Genomic DNA, 21,017 nt, shown 5'->3' with positions numbered 1-21,017 from the left:
CAGAATTTAAGAGAACCTGAGCTCTTTGTAGGAAAGCTACTACATTAGTCTTACCATGGAGTCACAAAAAGTTCCCTTAGGCTCTCCTAATGTAATCATCTTGCTGCCCAGACAAACTAGGTTTAGTGATAAAAGGTTATTAAAACCTAAAATCACACTACATCAGGTTAATCCCAATCCCAAAGGATCAGTCACTTATCCCAGGTCAATGGATACTCTTGATTTTACACCAGAAACAATGCTGGGAGCCAATTTATCTAGTAAATTAATTGAAGGTTTAGCTAAGAAGAAATGAGAGGTTAAAGCAGGTGAAATACATGAACAGGTGAGTCCAAAGTGATAGCAGAGATGTAGTAATCTGCTAGTTTTCCATAAGTGTCTCAGAGTTACCCAAAATAACTTGTATCTGGAATGCTCCCTGAAAGTGTCCAAACTGCTCAGAGATACAGGATCATTCCTTGGATCCATTCTTACAGCTGTCTTCACTGGAAAGCAATCTGGCAAGTGTTTTCATCATAGAAGGGGCTTTTCCTCTGATAAATAAACATAGACTGGGTCTGTAGATTTCCCATTGTTGAGAACAATGATCCATGCTTTGAAGTTAGCATGTTTCTTCATTTACAGTTCCAAGGCTCCAATCCCATTTGACAGGCAGAAATATACACAATGCAGTTAGTTACAGCAATCCAAGCAATCTTTCATTAGTTTTCATGAAGATTACACATCAACTACATTTACATTTTAACACTAACACACTTTAATCTAGGGTTATCTAATTACTGGGTATACATAATGTAATGTGATAGTAAACAACTGGTTATAGGTAAGTGAAGACAATAACATTAACATTTCTTTGATATCCACACACAAGTGAATTGGCCTGTGGTTTAGATTTGAGCTGGCAACCTGCTAGACAGCATCACAGGATGAATTAGTATTCCGGGAGAAGAAAGTCTAATAAAGATCAGTGGTCTCATTAAATGTGATCTAAAATTTCCTCCAAGCCCCAACCAAAAGTAACTTGATCCATTTTTCAGTTCTACATAGTTCTTATTTACGTTCTGTGATCTGAAAGAGGCAAATGAGATGCTTTATTTTTCTGCCCCGACACTCTACCCATCACTTATGGTTCAAGTAGTTTGGGCAATGAAGGATTTAACATCAGGGAATATCTTTCTATGGAAGTCAAGACCAGGACCTATTGTTAGTCTTTCGTGTGAGACAAGCAAGTATTTGTGATGTCAAGTGAAATGGTTAACTAAATAAGCCACTTTAGATTCTGCAAAACAGCTGGTTTAATTGCAAATGCTATTCTAGCAGATGGCAGGGGAGGTGCATGTATGCATATAAGGAACAGGATATATACCTTGTACACAGATCCATTCTTTCTCTTTAAGGCACTGGTGAGTATTTGGGTTGCTGCAACAGACCCTGAAAAAAAGAGAAAATTTTAAAAAATACATATAGAATCAGCTTGCAAAGCATGGGCTTGCTGGGACTAGGTGCTATACCTTAGGGCTTGTCTACATGGCAACTTAATGCAATGAGCCAGCGTCTGAAATATACAGTGTGCTAGGCTGCTGTGCACTGATTGGCCACATGGACATGCAAACAAAGCATGCAATAAAAGTTCCATAGTTCACTTTTATGTACTCCCATTTCAAATATCATTACATCAAAGGACACCACGGAACTTTTAGTGCGCTCTACTAGGCTCCACATAGTGAGTTAGTGCATGGCAAGCTAGTGTATTGTAGGCTTCTGGCTTGCTATGCATTAATGCACCATGTAGACAAGTCCTTAGTCCAAATTGATTATTATGAGTCCATTTATTGCACATAAGAAATAGCACACTAATGATTTTAAAAATCTCATAAATACTCTGTACCTTACACTGACACTCATACAGATAAATTCATTTGATATTAATGATGTTTTGATGAGTTTTATTTCAGAAGTTAGTTATATAAAGCTACTAGATTGTTGGTGATATCGTCATGTTGTTCTCTATATAAGTTTCTTCTCCTCTATTCCACATCACAGTATCTGCGCACCTTCCAGTAGTGCATTAAGCAATGTCAATAACAAGTCTGTCATGTGTGTGTTCTCTCATTCTTTCCTCTGGGGGAGAGAAATGTGTGCAATGGAGTGCATTTTTTTGTTTATAACATGTATATACACGTCGCTATATGTTTGTTAGAGAAAGCAAGATCAAAGATGTGTGCCTTGCACTTGGAATGGAAGGTGGTGAGGTTTGATGATCCTTAGTTCCTGAAAGAATTCATTCCACAGTATCGGGTTGGCTCCTGAGAAACCTGTCTTCTCCACAAAATAGCTTTACCCTTATTCTATGAAGTTCTATTTTGCCAAAGGAGACAAGTTGTCAACCATGGTTTTCATCCCATAGCTTTAGCCCTTCTTTTAGATCTGGGCCCAGGCCACAGAGCACACTGAAGATAAGAAGAGAGATCTTGCACTTGACTCACTATTCTATGGGAAACCACCATAGAGAGTGATGGACAAGTTTGATGTGATTACGGTAGCCAGTGTTGCTGAAGATACCTGCTGCAGTGTTCTGTACCAGTTGTAGTTTCCTATGTGTTGGCTGCTTCATTCCGAGGTACCTTGAATTGCTGTAGTCCAGCCAAGAGTTGAAAAAGCCATGAATAACTGAGGCCAGGTCATCATTGACCAGGATGGGATGGAGTCCTAGCTCCTAGCCACTAAGAGGTTCTAGAAAACGTACTCGTGAATGATGCTCTGAGAGAGTTTAGTGCCTGTGAGGAATACAAGAGCACTCCAAAATTACAGACTGAATTAACCAAAAGGGGTGTGTACTGTCAACCAAAGAAGACTGTACTATGAATGCAAACTCTTCCAAATGCTTTCCTCTGCCCACCGCCATAATCTCTGCCTTGCTTGGGTTCAACTTCAACCAGCTGTTCCTCATCCACGAGCTGAACTTGTTGAAGCAACGGGCCATCTTGGTGTTAGTGACATGGTCGTATGTGGTGAAGGATAGATAGAGCTGTGTGGTACCTGCATACTGCTGGTACTTAAATCCATGTCGTCTCACCAATTCATCCAGTGCAGTGATCTTCACTATTTTTCAAGCGGAAGCCACTTTGGCAAAAAAAACCTTCCGTGTGAGAGCTGGTGACTCCTGCCTTTGGGGACGCTGGGGAGGGCCGCCTCCCTGCCTCACCCCTCCCTGAGGCCCCACCGACACTCCACCTCAGCTCCCACTTGGCCCCCTTCCCCAAGGTCCTCCCCCCCACCTACCCTCCCCATTCCCTTCCCATTGTCTGCTCTCCTCTCTAGAGCCAAACCACAATGCCTCCTTGTCCCAGCTGAGTCAGGCTGGTCTCTGCCCAGCTCTGCTTAGCAGCCCAGCCCCAGGATGTGTTTTCCATCATGCCAAGTGATCAGCCCGGTGCTTCAGTCCATCCCCCAGCCCAGGTCCGATCCCTCCTTAGCAGCAGCCAGGGGCTCACGTGGGCTTAGTCCCCAGGCGGTTGGGGGGCTCCCAGGAAGCTTCCCCATCTCAACTGGAAGGAAAGTTGGGGTGGGGTGGCCCCTCCACGTGGGAGGGAAAGGAGCTGTGGGGCAAGGAGGGGGAGCTGCAACTGGCTCGCGGGCCTTGCAATGAAGAACACTGATCTAGTGGCTGCATGTATATGTAAACTATTTTTTTGTCCTAATTTAGTCTCTGCTTTAATATGTTTGTTTAATATAATAGTACAACACACCAGTATGGTATGTGCAGAATAAGAACTCATCTCCGTTGGAGTTCAACATTACAAATAGCATTATAGCCATACAACTGTAACTTTATATTCAGAGGTACATCTAAAATAAGTATTTTTTTTCCTTTTTCATGGTTGGGAAGTGGTTTTCTAAGAACTTGCATAATTACAAAGCCATGTTTTGGTTTCGTTGGGCTTAGCTGTAGTGCTTTATGTAAAACTCTCATCTGCAAAAAGTATTTTAACAAAACCTGCAGAAACTGATACCCATTATTTAATGGCGCTATCCTACCGTCCTTATTTCAGCTTGAGTTTTGTCTGGCTTAAGAATGCAGGATCAGGCCTTGAGTCAAAACATTATCAAGTCTACCAGCTGTACTGTGAGTTAGAAGTTAGTCAAAGCATGTATTTATCGTATAATTTCATTCAGCTCGTGTAAATACCATGTCATTATATACTATATTAGTAGAGACATAGAGCTACTGTATGTCTGTGTCTGTGTGGGTATGTATGAAAAAGTAATAATGGTTTAGTTAATAGTAGCCAGATATAGTCCAATCATATATTGAGGTAACATCAGTTATATGCAAGTTCAATGCAGAGCTCTGGGAAGAGAGATTTAAGAAGGAACAGCATAAGCACTTATATTAACAGCTTCCATTGTAAAATGACGTTAAAGTCTATAGGGTATTTTCTCATACTACTGCACAGGGATTTATATGCCTAATTCCTATTAACCCATCAATCCTTACTCATTGAGAGAAAAATATACCCTTCTGTATGGATTACTATATTAAGCCATATTACATACAGCTTAGATTTATTTTATGAATATGTTGAATTCATATTCAACTGAACATCATCATCTAGTTTCCAGATGATGATATGTCTAGCATCAGATATATATAGATATTGCTGAACTCAGTTGAAGGTGTAACTCTCTGATAATCATCCATTTCATTTTAATGGTTTCTATAAATTCTTTCAAAATTCTCTTACCAAGTATGGGGGAAGGGGGGAAATGAAAGGAAGGAAAACAAGCAGGCTGTGAAGAATGGAATTAGACATTAGCAAGCAGGGTAGGCCACAGAAATTCAGATGACCTGGTGCAACATGAAACACTTGTGTTCTGTATCTGCCCACATAACTGGTATTTTCTGTCTGAACATGTATCTAAAGGATAGATCTGCACTTTGAGCTGGTGATGTGATTCTCAGCTTGGGGAGACATACCCACACTAGCTGTCATTGAGCTAGCACACTAAAAATAGAATGTAGCCACACCAATGTGAATGACAGGAGGGGCAAGCTGCCCTGAGTACATACCTAGCAGTTCTGACAGGCATGCGTTCAGGGCAGCTAGTTTCTCACTGCCACAGGTACATTCTATATTTAGCGCATTAGCTCAATGAGAGTTAATACAAGTGTGTGTCTCTTCAAGCTGGAATCACACTCCTGCCTCAAAGCTGAGACATACCCTAACTCTTTGATGAAGGCAGACCACAAAACTATTCTTGTAGGCTTTCTGGTGTGTGAACAGCATAAATAGAAGTGATGGCTGAACCACAAAGGCTTTGCAGTTTGGGTTCAGGTTGCTTTAGTACCCACACATTAATCCCTTCTCCAAACTGTCTGAATTGGTTGAATCAGCAAAATCAGGCCTTGCAGCTGCAAAGAATAGCCCCACTGACTTCACTGAGGCTTGTTGTGGGTGCGGGGATCTTCGCATGATTGGGGCGTTGGGTTGAAAATCTTGTGAAAATAGGCTTTCTGGTGAATTTTCTTGATGTCCTTATACCACTTCAACCAGAAATACCATGGAAAGAAACGCTCTTACAGTATTTCAGCCATTCTGATTTTGTTCTTCAGACTAATAATTGTAGAGGTGCATAGAAATGTAAAACGATGTGCGGGAAGGAAGTGGAGTTAACATAACATTTTAGAACTTGAAAGGGTTTGATTAGATTCTAGAAGTGGGCAAATAAGTTGCAGGAAGTGGATTCTAATATATTCTCTGTATTGTTTAACTATCTCTAATACATCTCATGTGGCAAGATGTCGTTACCAGCTACAGTAGTTTACCTTTTGTGTGTCATTGTTTTTGCAAGCATGTGGAGTCTGATTTGATCAACATATTGAAGCACATTGTTGATGAATATTTCATTTCCAAATCTCTTTAAGTACTCACTCACTTAGAAAAAATTTTTTGCAGTGACCCACATGTGGCTGAATCAAAATATTCTGTATAAGCTGTTCAAGATGCTAGTTTACAAGGACCATTATTATAATTTTCTAAGACAGTTTTCTACATGGAAATCAAAACTTTCACTTTTCATCTGGCAGAAGAAAGCTGCAATAATGTAATGTTGGAGGGAGAAATTATATTCAAGGATTACACCTATGGCTTACCTCTTGGTTATTCTCCATAAACTTGTACTTCTGTAACATTCTGCAGTGATAATTCTTGGTAGGGAAACATGTCACTGGTAGTCTATCTGTATTTTTTCTTACCTTATGTGGTAAATGGCATTTTTTATCCTGGTACACCTTTTCTTCCCCAGTTTGAGTAGGGAGAGAAAAAACACGTTAGGCTTGTGTGGTGGAGGCTGATTCAGTGACTGTAAAGACCAAATCTGGGACAAGGTTCATAGATTTAGTGTATGGATTGTACAAATCTGACACCAAGTGATAAGTGGGACAAAAATTTCCATTCATAGAAATGCATTGCTGTTTGGCTAATGGGGAGAGGAGAGGAAATGTAATCATTCCAACCACCTTCCAAGCTTCAAAAAGTCGAAAAACTGCTGTTCTCAAATTGATGACTATTAAAGAGTATCAAAAAATCATCCTAATCACTTATCTAAGTTTCTTCCTACCTTTTCATTTGTTTATTTATTCAATTCATTTTCTGATGCTAATGCATAGGTAATCTACCGTATTTCCCCATGTATAAGACGCACCTTTTTCCGAAAAATTTGGGGTCTAAAAACTGGGTGTGTCTTATACAGTGGTTGTAGATTTTTTTACTTGCATTTATGATGAATAAAACTTGAGTTTAATAATATTTTTTTTCAAATTTCAGGCCCCAAAATTAAGGTGCGTCTTATACATGGGAGCGTCTTATACATGGGGAAATACGGTATGTTATTTGATACTGCAGCACTTGAATATTTTTTGGCCCAAAGTAAGGAAGAGAAGCAGCTGAGAGACATGGGTTTTTGTTCGAAGACTGTGTCTTTGCCTCGTGCAAAAGGCAGGGCAGCTCTGTCAGAAGGGTCCAGAACCATACTGGCTGTGGAAGTTAATGGACATACTCAGCTGTATAGGAAGTTTTCATTGTATCCGGTCTGAATGGCAGGTCATACTCAGTCACCTTCAGAGAGCTAAGCCAATCAGAGTGTGGGCGGTGGGGAGAGGAGTATAAATATAGAAGTTATAGAGAGCCCTCTAGCTCTAATAGCTGTTGTGTAAATGTTATTTATCGTATTCCAAATATTATTTTCATTGTTTTCTGCGTGCACTAAATGTTTGTTTTACTGAGGACTAGTCTGATATCAGCATAGCTGTGTCTCTCAGGGGTGTGAAACAGCCAGAATGCTGAGAAATGTAGTTATGCCAAACACACACACTGTAAGGATCTGTGGCTTGGAACTTGGGTTTGCAGAGCCTGGGAATGCTGATGGTTCCATTGGAGGCTATGCAAAGCTACACCCAGGGAGAACTGATGAGAGTAGGCACAACAGGAGCACCACCCAAAGGAGCCAGAGTGACTGTATCCTTTAGTCCTCTGATTGGCCAAGCATCCTATTTAACCCATGGGTTGCCCAAGGAAGTTGTCTGGGTCACCACACAGACTTTGGCCTGCTGTGACTCTAAACTTCACCTGGTCTCCTGATCTCCTGTCTCTGATCCCAGCCTGACTCTGACCCTGACTCTTGCTTACTGAACCTGGCTCTTGAGATTCTTCCGACTCCTGCTCAGCAACGACCATCCCTGACATGCAGACCCCAGCCCAGTTGTGATTACTAGGCCAGACCACCTACACCCCGGTCCCTTACATATGCAGTGTAGATAGTGGTGGAAGAATTCTTCTGTTGACCTAGCTACCACCTCTCGGGAAGGTAGGTTACCTGCATTGCCCTCTGTCGGCATCATTAGTGACTACACTGAAGTGCTACAGTGGTGCAGCTGCAACACTGCATCTGTGCTGCTGTTGCAGTTTAAGAGTATACCTAAGAAAGTGTATATTGCTCTCTCTTTGGAGCTGACAGGAGCTATTAATGCCTACATAGCAAGAGTTTACTTATAATAACCCTGATGTTTCACTCTATGTGATGCTTTGTGAAAAGTCCTCAAAAGACAGCACTCTGGCGTGTGCTTCAGGAAAGAGTTGAGCTGAGGTGCAGCAAGAAGGGAAGTGTAATAGAGTTGTGCCTAATTGACTCAGCCTCCCGTGACCCATTACACATACACATCTTGCTAGATAAGAAGTATTTTTCCTTCAAGAGATTTTAAATGTATTTCCATCTAGTAGTAGTCACATTTCCCCACAACTTTATCATACAATACTCCAAGCTTCTTGAATGCATCTTTCCTATAAGTTCAAGTCGTCTCAATACTAAAATGACTAAGGATGAGATCCTGCTCCCAGTGACTTCAGTAGGAGCAGAATCAGGCCTGAAAAATACCTTTTGGCAGACTTATTTTTCCATTTGTGTAATACAGAATTTAGAATTCCCCACATCTACAATGTGTAGTACATGCTTCTGGGAATGTACTGAAGAAGCTCAACAAATGCTTTTTATCTCATCTTCATTTCCATTGTATACTTTGTCATGCCCTAGGCACTGTTACATTCTAAACATGGATATTCTTTATAGTTATGCTGAGAAAATTTCCACCTAATACCCAAAGTATGAGTTTAGAGCCAAAACACTTACGCAGTCAAAATAAGCAGATATACAATAACTCAGAGGGGCATAGTGGGTGAGATAATATTTTTATTGGACTAACTTCTGTTTGTAAGAGACAAACTTACACAGAGCTTGAAAGCTTTTCTCTCTCACCAACAGAAGCTGATTCAGTAAAAGATATTACCTCACAACCTTGTCTCCCTAATGCCCTGGGACCAACACAGCTACAACAACATTGCATGTACAATAACTCAGTTATTCATTGGAAATGTACAAGGAATTGCCGGATATAAATATCCAAGGCAATTCTTTTTATAAACAACTATGTTTAACCACTGTTATGCCTTACAGATAAATGATCTACATGCAGTAAATTATGTGGCTGATTTATCAAATCTTTTGGATATGTAGGTAGATTTGTACCAAACTACCAAATTTCATTAATCCTCTCTATCTCATGTATAATGCACACATCAATGTACTGTTATTCATGTTCCAAACTGTATTTTTTGCAAAAATCTGTTAATTCAATTTAGGGTTAAAGATTTTTCAGTTTCCTTCAAACATACTGAAATTCCACAAGAGGAAATTAGGTGTTTTACTGACCTTGTGCCAGAGTGATATTTTGCCATTTTCCAATTATTTATTGAATATCATCAGCTTTTTCATGGACAAAAAGTTTTTTCAGCCAGTGTATTACACATGCATGCATGCACACACAAAATATTACACAGCACATTGTGAAACACTCAGATGCCCGTAATGTGTTCTCTTAATATGACATGGCAGTTCTATAAATATTGATTATTCAAAACAAAATATCATTTTAAAGACTAATGAAACAAATACAATTCGTGACATTTTGTTTTCCTGTTCAGCCTGGAAGTTTTAGTGAATCTGGTAAACATTTCCATTCTCCTACTGACTTTATAACAGGAGACAGTTGCCTTCTCTGTATTGTGATTCACCATAAATAAAACTAACAAGGCTGCTGTAAAATCTTTAAATCACAACTCTTCATGGATAAAAATGAATAGTAGAGCAAAAATGCATGGAAATAAAAAATACTATCCCAAGTAAAAGTCATAAAAATATAAATTATTCTTCACTAAGCAGGGCATGAACTTAAACAGGAGTAACACAACATGTAATAAATAACTTGTTGTGATAAATTCCTTATAATAAAAAAATCCTTGAAAGCTTGTGATAAAATGTGTGTTCATAAATATACTTCTCAATATTATTTAAAAGTGCCTTTTTGCTTTAATAATAATAATGCAGTGAATATCAATCTCCTCCAGTGATCTATGTTCTAAAGAATCATTCTTCTCTTCTGCAGACTAAGACCTTTCCTACCTTCAGTTGGGGTTCTGGGTGCAGCATTTTTGTACCTCTGCTACCCATTAGTTCTCTGGAAGGTTTAAATCCCATGACTCTCTCTGAAGCTCTATAACCCATGAGCATCTCTGAAGGGGTATAGCCCATGATTATTTCCACTCCAAGTTTTAAATGTAGATGTGAACAATAATTCATTATGCAACAAAAAATGTGTATGTACTTTACGAGTGGCGCTATGGACTGTGGAAACACATTGAATTAGTACACAAGTTCTGGTACATCTATTTTAGGTCAGGAGAAGATACATTTGATTTCCTTCAGGCCGACTCTAACCTTTTGCTTCATGGATGCATAGAATGATGGGGACGGGCAAAAGGAAGTTCATCACCCTTGTGCATCTTTTCAGCAAAGGGACACAATTGCACACAATCAAGCCTACAGACTACTGCCTCCTTAGTGTGCAAGTTATCCTAAAGGAGGTAGGGCCATGAAATGTTATGATGGTCTAGCAGTACTCTCATGTATCCCCTAAAGGGATGAAGCAGTTGGCACCGATGCAGAATTCCTTCTGGGGATCCCTGTGGCAATGTACTTCCACAACACCCACAATATGGGACTGAGTTTAAAGGCACAAATGAACTCTCACCTCGATCCTAACTGATGTTCTTTTTTAGCACTAATTCAACACTTGCCTATATTCTTATCTCCTTCACAGAAAATGATTCTCAGAGTAGCCTAAGAATTATGAATACATTGAGACACTTTTGTTCAGCTACTTGTTTGCTTTATCTTCTTGAGTTAACAGACAGCCTAATAAAAATGTAAACAGAATGGTTCACCGTTAGAGCTGTCTGAATAACTGATTTTTTTCCTCCTGGCTGTTCAAAACATTGAAAAAAGAAATTGCTTTGAGCTGACCCAAAACAAAATATTTTCAAAATTTTGAAAAACTGAGAAGTTGAATATAAAATGTTTTTGGTTAAACTAAATGATTTGTTTCTGAGCTCTTTATAACAGTTTTTAGTTAAACTGAAATGAAACATCATTACAAGTAGAAAAAATGTGTTTAGAAACAAACAAAATGTTTAGACTTTTATATTTATTTATTTTTTTAATTGAAACAATTTGGCATGTTTAACATGAAAAATTTGTGAAATGTTTGGGTCAGCCCAGATCTGTATTTTTCAATAAAAAACGTTCTGGCCAAAAATTTTTGCCCCAGTCTATTCACAATAGAACTGTTGTGTGTATTATACATGTAACTTCATATTAATAATTTCAAATATAGACTAATACTTTTACACACTGGTAGGGTGTGTTAGGGAACTCCTTAATACATCCTTCAGAAATCACATTTTTGTCTGCAATTTTTATATTTATTACCATTACAAATAAAACCTAAAGTAACTGTAACTGAAAAGGATTATAAACAAAATGTATTTTTGCATCTTTTGTCAGCTGATTTACTTTGTGCATGTTGACAGTGGTTTTCGGTGCCAATTTCGATGTTTTGGTAACATTAATTTGTACAGTGAAACTTGAAACAATAGAACCACACCAACAGAAATCAAAGACAAATATGTATGAACATTTGCAAAACAAGTGTTAAAGAGTGCTAGTCACACATTTTAAATGTTTTTATTGGATATTTAGTTTGTGCTGGAGTTGTATGATCACAAAGTGCTTTTTAATCCATCGGTTGCTATTAATCTTACCAATTACTCTCAATTTGTGCTCCTTGAATCAGATATTGTATTACAGTTTGCTGAACTGTTCCCTAGTATGAGCAGGACAGAAGAAAATAAAATATCTGTATAGTATATACAGCCTTACATCAAAATATTTGAGGTGATGTGGGTACTAAAATATTGTCTGGTTTCATCCGTTTTTTAAACCCTATACATATGTTTTTTGAATAAATTGAAAAAGAAAATATAATTTCAGCTTCATGCCACTATAAAATGGGCATTCAGGAGCCAAAGAGATATTCTCAACGATGGCAATAGATTTATGTCACGTTCATGGCTGTCTCTACTGACCCTATTTTTCTTTGCCAATATTATTTAGCAATAGACTTTTTCAGAGGAACTTTTCCATTTCTAGGCTACTTAACCCATTTCTTAGACACAGAAAATTATTACAAAATATCTATTAAAAGCCCTTTAATAAACTCTTTTAAGGGGAATATAAGGGAGTATTGTTGAAGGTTACCTGAACATAATTTTCTACAACATGCTCTGTACCGTAGATGACACATTAAAATTAAATTCATTCACTAGAGGGGTTTGGTTTCAGGAGTTCATTTTTACTTGAATATAAAATGTTTCTCCCTTATGTTCATAGCATAGTGGTAAAATATATAGAAAAAATAAGAGCAAAGCAGACCCACATTTAGAGTGCATTAGAAAATCATAAAGAGGTATTGTATATAACCTTGTGGGAGCCTGTGTTTCAATAGTAATATTCAATCATATGTCACCTACAGTAACTATACCAGTTTTAGACATCTTTAATCTTCTATATCATCAACTAACTCACTACAAATTACTGGTTGCATCAGTTCTTTAATTTAATTTGGAACTTTACTATAGCAAATGTTCTACTCTTCCGTTAGAATTACACTTCTCCGAATATGGTAGGGAGAAGTTTTTTAGTGTGATTTTTCTCTGAAAAGTGAGTATAAAAATGATGCCTTACTGAACACATTTGGTACCTGTTTGTGTATTCATAGTCATAGCTGTTCACTTTTGTGACAAAAATGTAGTACTTATTTGTTTTTAATTCTAAAAGCAGTACTGCAGACACAACAGAACTTCAGGAGATTGATCTGAATTCTATTCTGGAATCCACACCAACAGAGGTCCCAATTTCAGGGCCAAATTCTGCCTTCAGCTCAACAGAGGTGACAGGCAGAATCCTGAGAATGATAGACAGGCTAGAAAGAACCCATTTTAATTTTCAGATTCCCAGTTGAGATTGCAGGTCTGACATTTTTAGAATGAAAAGAATATCATTTTACTTGTAAACTGAACAAATGTGATCTACAAATCATTGAGCAATGACAGATGGAACCCACAATACCTTTACAGTCACTTCTACAGCCACTTAAATGTGCCAAGTATTTCACAGTAGAACGTAATTGTAGTGTCGTCATTTAATTTGAATTAAATTATCCCCAAGAAATCTAGCCAATTAGAGTGTATTTCCAGTGGGTCCCTCTAACTCTTTTGAGAAACCTACAGGAACATTTAGATTGTCTTGTTTATTTGTTTTTTATGCATCCGCTTGTTGTTACTCTGTGCCAAAATTCAATCTGCTTGTATTAAGACATAGTATTCAAGTTTTGACAATTTTAACTATTGAAAGCTACTGAATCTTTCTCTTAAATAATTGTTCTGAAAGGAATCAACTTCTTCATTGTGGAAGAGATGACAGGCCTTGTTGCTATCAGTCAGGACTATTAAGTAATTTTCAAATAGAGAGATCCCATTTAGGCCCTGATCCTGCATCATTAGAGTCAATGAGAGCTTTGCCAGTGACTTCAGTGATCATATGATCAAGTCCATAATGCTTTGTAGAATGACCACTAGTTGTATTGCATATATAGCAGCATTCTGTTTTTTATTATAATTTATTGTTTTCACATAAAATACAGTTAAATAGTTATCAGTACAAACATATAAGCAGAAATGTACAATTCTGGGGAATATGTAGTTAGGTCATGATCCAGAACATCTGTAGGTATAGATAGATTCTTACACTTTCACAAAGTCCTAGTCACTTTCACAAAGTCCTAGTCTCTTTCAGCAGGACTTAGTGCAGATGAAGGGATTCACCTACATAGAGCCCATTTCAGGATCATGGTATTGTTTTGCTAAACGAGGGTCATTTGAAAGGTTTGTCACAGTGGTTTATATGAATTAATATAATTTTACCCTCTAAATTCAAAATGATAAACAAGATCCAATACTACAGCCACAAAAATAAATAGAAAAAAATTAAAAATGCAACACAATAAAATAAAATCAAAACGTCTTTTCAAGTATTTTTCACAGCTTATTTTGTAATTAATAAAAATTGTGCAATTTCTGCTTTTTTACAGCTAATTAAGATTTTTATTGTCCACTTCTGTAAAATGTCAAAATAATGTTGGGGGATACTGTTAGAAGCAGAACACAGTCAATGTCGGGATTGTGGGTTGGGAGGATTATTGTGTCTTTTTGACTAACTCTGCAACTGATTGTGCAAACGTCTTATCAGTTTGTCTTGCAATTGGTTCACCGGCATGGGCAAATGATGCTAGGAAAAAATTAAGAATCTCTCACATGATTTTCCTCATGTTATTGAATTTCTGCAGTACGTGCAGTGGGGGATGTTGTCTTCATAGATTTCTTTCTTGCAGTTATGCACACTTATATCTAATTTAGGACACTAAGGTTCTTCCCTATTCAGCAAGTGGCTTAGGCAGGTGCCTATCTTTAATCAGGTGAGTAGTTTCATTGAAATATTAGGCATGTGCTTCACTACCTTACTGAATCAAGGTCTAGTTGTGGGTACTCCTGTTGATGTCAGGGAGATTTAGGGTTGCCTAACCTCCAAAATTGTCCTGCAGTCTCCAGGAATTAAAGATTATGTCATGTGTTGAAACTTCCAGGAATATGTCCCACCAAAATTGGCAACCTAGTAAGACTACTTGTGATTAAATTTATGCACACTTAAGGATTTACAGGATCAGGTATTCAGACCCTTAATTTCCTGGTACTCCTTGCATGCTATTGTTAAGCAAATTCACTGATAAATACAATGGTCTTGTTTGCTGTACCTGTTTGGGTTGAAAACCTGATGGTTCTCCACAGTTTACATGAGATTTTTATATGCAGCTGTCTACCATCAGCTATTATACAGAAAATACACTGTGCACAGCATACTTGCACTTTTATGTCCCCAGCAATATTTTTATACAACGAAAGTATTGTATGGTTTACATTTCTGAAATGTTTATGGATTGTAAGTAATTAATCCCCATGGAGATTGGTAGTCTTCAGATGGGATGAGTTGGAATAGATAATTGCAATGAATAATGTTGAAATGACTTGTCCCAGCACTGATGTACCTCTAGGATAACAGTGTTAGCTTACAGTTTATCCAGCCTTCAACTCTTGAACTCACATATACCTTTTTGGTTTGATGGTTATGTAAGAGGAATTGAGCTATATAGCTTTAAGAGGTGCTAATTGAAGACATATGGTAGTGATTCTGTAAAACTGCCTATACTATTAATTTATACTGGCTACCATTCAACACATACACTTATAGGTTCTACTATATTTTCTATTATAAAAAAAGCTTATTCAATATAAATGCATTTCAGTTGTTTAAAATGTTTTTGGAAATACAGCATAGGTAAACCAAGATGCTTCCTTTAAGAAAATTAGAACAGGAGAATGTAATATGAACTCTACTTAACTATAAATAGCCTAGCATAATAAAATAGTACTGCTGTTGATGTGGAGAAAATACAAATAAAATTTCTGGATATTTTTCAAGCACTGATCTTGCACTGGGATTTTCTATAGTGGACTCCTGCACCTGTATGCAGTCTCACGTCAATGGGTCATCGCAGGAGTCTGCACCAGCATATCTGAATGCATAGCAGGGTCATAGATCATAAACTATTTGGAACAAAGTCCTTGTATTTTTGTTTATCTGTAAAATGTCATGAACACCTATAGTAGTATATAGTGGGCACAGTTAAAATGTTCATTCTGGGTCTACAGAAGTTACCAATTTCAGTCATATACAAAATATCATAGGAACTATAACATCCCTACAGCCAAAAATGATATTTCTTTTAGTGCATCAAATGAGTAAATATTTTTTTTCTTAAATATAGATATCTAGAAAGGGGATCTATTAAAAGACTTCAGCAATGCTTGGGGGCTTATAATGAAGAAATGTGCTCAGCACAACTGAATGCAGTGGGTGTTTGTCTGGCTAGTAGGAAGAAAAGGAGATGGGGATCCTTTAAAGGTCCCTGCTGCATTTGGGTTATGAGGAAGGGGAAAGTGGGACTTACCAGAGCAGAACCAAGGGGGGAACTTTGACCCACCACGTGCATCAGAGTGGGGAGATGAGGAGAGGTTATTTTATTTATATATATATATATATGCCCAGTGCATTCCAGAACAGCCTCTTTCTCTCAGACATGTTAAGTGAATAAGGTTGTGGCCTAATTAAACCACATCCAATGCATCTTGTCTGTCTTCTTGCATGGCTGGGACAATAGATATTTTATGCATGGCTGGGGCCAAAGCATCTAAATGAAACATAATGATAGATCAGATCTATATTACATATATTTTGTTACCTGTATAACAAAGGTTGAAATATTCTGGAACAGTTAGGGGCCATTTTAATTGGACATAACCAGGTGAAGATGTTTACCTGCTTGAGCTTTTGAGCTAATTTTGCATAATGAATGCTTGAGTCAGTATTTTGTTATTTTATTCTAACAATCTTAGCAATGCTAACAACTCTATAATTACAAGACAACATTTAGTGCTTGTTGAAGTCAGTTGGGAATCTACTTCCATTGACCTCAATGAGCTTTGGATCAACCCTTTATTTCAGTAATGTGTGATCCTGCTTAAACTGAAATCAATAACAGAAGTTCCACTGAGTTCAATAGATGGTCAGTTTTCTTAACGGAGAGAGGTAAATAGTGGTGTGCCCCAGGGGTCTGTACTGGGACCAGTACTGTTCAACGTATTCATAAGTGATCTGGAAAAAGAGGCAAACAGTGAAGTGGCAAAATTTGCAGATGACACAAAACTACTCAAGATAGTTAAGTCCAAAGCAGATTGCAAAGAGTTACAAAGGGATCTCACAAAACTGGGTGACTGGGCAACAAAATGGCAGATGAAATTCACCGTTGATGCACATTGGAAAACCTATTCCCCACTATACATATAAAATTATGGAGTCTAAATTAACTAATTAGTTTAAATTAGTTGTTACCACTCAAGAAAGAGAACGTGGAGTCTTTGTGGATAGTTCTCTAAAAACATCCACTCAATATGCAGTGGCCGTCAAAGAGCCAACAATATTGGGACTCATTAGGAAAGGGATAGATAATAAGACAGAAAATGTCATATTGCCTATTTATAATTCCATGGTACACCCACATCTTGAATACTGTGTACAGATCTGGTTGCCCCATCTCAAAAAAACATATTGGAATTGGAAAAGGTACAGAAAAGGGCAACAAAAATTATTAGGGGTATGGAAAAGCTTCCATATGAGAAGAGATTAATTAGACTGGAACTTTTCAGCTTGGAAAAGAGACGACTATGGGGGAATGTGATAGAGGTCTATAAAATCATAACTAGTGTGGAGAAAGTAAATAAGGAAGTGCTATTTACTCCTTCTCATAATACAAAAACTAGGGGTCACCAAATGAAATTAATAGGCAGCAGGTTTAAAACGAACAAAAGGAAGTATTGCTTCACATAACGCACAGTCAACGTGTGGAACTCTTTGCCAGAGGATGTTGTGAAGGCCAAGACTATAACAGGGTTCAGAAAAGAGCTAAATAAATTCATGGAGGATAGGTCCATCAATGGCTATTAACCAGGATAGGAAAGTTTTGCTGTTTGCCGGAAGCTGGGAATGGGCGACAGGATGTATAATTTGATGATTACCCATTCTGTTCATTCCCTCTGAAGCATCTGGAATTGGCCAGTGCCAGAAGACAGGATACTGAACTAAATGAACCATTGGCCAGATCCAGTATGGCTGTTCTTAGGTACTTAAATATAAAAGTCCACGGCAGTGTGTAAAATCCCTTTTCCTGCTCCTTTATTTAACACTTCAGCTTCCATAGCAAGGACATTCTAACTTTATTAAGCTATTTAATTATCTGAAGGTGAAATTTACTCCAGTGCAGAGGGTCTAGGCACCAGCTTTATTACCTAGAATAGACCTCCAGCTAGAGTAAATTTCACCTTAACTGTGGTAAGAGAAAACAGTAATAGAACTATGGAAACAAATTAAAATAATATAGTTGCTGTGAGAAAAATGAGGTTGACAAATTGGAAAGTTACATTATAAGGCTTGAAAACTATATTTTTTACAATTGTACTGAGCTGTTGATCATTTTAGAACAAAAATATACCATATTGTATTGTATTGTTCTGATCATTTTCAGTAAGCTCATAAACATTTTTAAAAGATTTCCTGGAGACATGCCACTACTTAAAATGTTGCTACCACTTCTGTTTCTCATTCCAGGTCCATTATTTTCCCATTAATATGTTACAATTTTTTACAGCTTATATCCTATATAGTACTTTTTATAAAAATAGAAACAACATAAAAAAACCCACCTTTAATATATTTCCTACTCCAAACTCTTTTGTTGTCTTTTTGAACATATTTCCTTCTGCCTTAATACTTGAAATAATGGAGTACTTAATTCCATTTCTTTTTTTAAGATTTAATGACGATGTTCTTTAGAGGTGATATTTCCACAGTTAAATTCAATTATTTCTGTAGCTAAGGAGAGTGTGAGGTGAATAATAACTTTTGATGATTAACCCAGTGTTTGGCAGAGTATATTAAGTGTGATGTTTAAAGATTACCCTTATTATAGGAAAATCATGCAGTTAATAATTCAGTTGCTTTTTATTACAGTCTTCATTTGCAACCTTCTATCCATTAGGAATTTTTGTAGTTACAGGTCTTTAAAACTCTTAGATATGTGGTGAATTCTTCACAATTGATCATCAACAATACCACAGTATATTCCTGTGTTGGAAACAGTTATAAAAGGGCCTGGTGATAATATGAAATAAACATTCAGCACCAGCTAGAGATGGAAGCGCATTAAAATATCAAGTCTGGCCACCTATGTGATGTAAGTACCTCGTAAGTTATTTTATACAATATACAAGTAGTAAAAATAAATGATGAGTATTAGATGGCTACCAGAGCCCTTGCTCCAAAACTAGCAGGGGAATAGGGATATGAATTATTTGAGGCAGTCAATGTTGTTGTGAACTAAGTTGTTAATAGGGCTGGCTAGAAAACAACAATTTCTTTTTGTGAAAACTAGACCATTCCAATTTTTTTTAATGAAGAACAAAAAAGAGAGCAAAATAGACAAGAACCTGGTGTTTAGTCACTCACTCATTTGGGATATGGGAGCCTCATGTTCAAGTACCTTTCTGCCTGATACTGTCATGATCCATGGATCTTGGACCCAAGTCTGCAGAGTTCATGGGAACAGCCACCCTCCACCTGGCAGTCTGCTGACAATTGCTTACATGTGATCCACAAAATCCAGCCCCAGTGTGAGACTCTGCTCCGAGACTTAATTGGTGGAGACCCAGAGCGGCTGATTGGCCTGCTGGCCCCACTTAAGCCAGAAGCAGGAACAGGAAGTTTTCTGAACAATTGGTTTCCCCCTTGCTCTGGACTCTGTGCTTCCTGCTCCCCACCACTTGATTTCCTGGCATCCTGACTCCTGGCATCTGAATCATGATTCTTATCTCCAGTTTGTCTCCTGCTTCTGATCTCCCCTGGCCTAGTCTGCTCTTTACTCCTGTCTCATGTCTGTGGACTCTGGCTCTAACTACTAAGTCTGATTAGCCATGACAGATACGGAGCAGGGACTTGAATTGTAAGTCCTTTGGTGCAAATATTTCCTTTTGTTCTCTTTGTACACCACCTAGCATAATGGGGTCCTGGGCTATGACTAGGGCCCCTACATGCTATGATAATATAAATAATAATCTGATTATCCCATATCCTAACCACCAAGTCCTAATCCCCAGGCTATAAAATCAATCTCACTCTCCCTTTCTCTCTCAATCTCTCCTGTTGAAGCTATTCCTATTTGTGTAAATCAGTATTCATTTGGCAGAGAGAGAGAGAGACTGATTCTATAGCTTGGTGGTTTGTGCGCTTCCCTAAAATGTTGAAGATCCAAGTTCAAAAGTCCCTGTTCCAAATCAGGCAAAATCGGTTTTGACAAAATGGCATTTTTCAACCGAAAAGTTTCCGCGAATATTTTTTAATGTGCTCTTTTGTTAACTAGCCTTAACAAGAATAAATTGAGCAAAATTAAATTTCAGCTAAATATTAAGATGGATGTTTTGTAACAGTGTGCTCTTTTGGGTCATGGAAATAAAGGAAATTCTGAATTCTTTATCATATGAGTAGGGAGCAATCCACATCAATTGGGGGAATAGAAAAGATAATTTAATAGTTCCTTTTCATCTCTAATTTTTGTGTGCTGTCTATCAATCTGTGACAATCTTAAGGGACAAGGTTTATGTGTCAGTGCTTTGTTGGTCAAATTTTTAAACTCTGGATGTTGACCGGTCACTGAAACACTAGTTTCCAATGTTGCTTCTGAGGGAGCCAAGAAAACTTAACAGATGAGTGTCTGGGTTTAATGGCCCCTGGCTGTAAACTTAATTGAATCCGTGCAAAATCAATTAACCTGGAACCTCCTAAATAGTCCTTGTAATCACAATATAAACCATTGTGGATGCCCTGAAGGCCGAAAGCCCATGCCCAACTAATGAGGTTGTAGTCCACTTCTCTCTAATCTTCAAGCCAAATTTTCTTTCAAGAAAATAAGCTCCACTAAGGAAGTGCATTGTAAATATATCCAAAAAGGCCCATTTCCTTGTTTCCCCTTCAAATCCATGTATGACTTATCCCCAGCTATACCCAAAGATTTGGGAACAACACTGCTCCCTCCTTCAAAGCTACAACAATAAAATCCTGATTCATTGATATAAACAAGCCAAATATAAGTAACACCCATCAGTAACAGGGATGGACAACAAAAGTAACTTATAACCCATTCTAAAGAGCCATTTTAATATACATTTATGTTTCTTGGCATTAAGTTCATCTCTTATCTCTTGGATGTTTTTCTAAAAGATATGGTCTAGGACTTATTTTGGGGATATTCTATGTTCTGTGTCACACGGGAGGCCAGACTAGATCAC

This window comes from Emydura macquarii, unplaced genomic scaffold, assembly GCF_026122565.2.
Source record: "Emydura macquarii macquarii isolate MOO-44397 ecotype Brisbane River unplaced genomic scaffold, CSIRO-AGI_Emac_v2 contig_1253, whole genome shotgun sequence".
NCBI classification, from domain to species: Eukaryota; Metazoa; Chordata; order Testudines; family Chelidae; genus Emydura; species Emydura macquarii.
Note: the sequence above shows the minus strand (reverse complement) of the source record.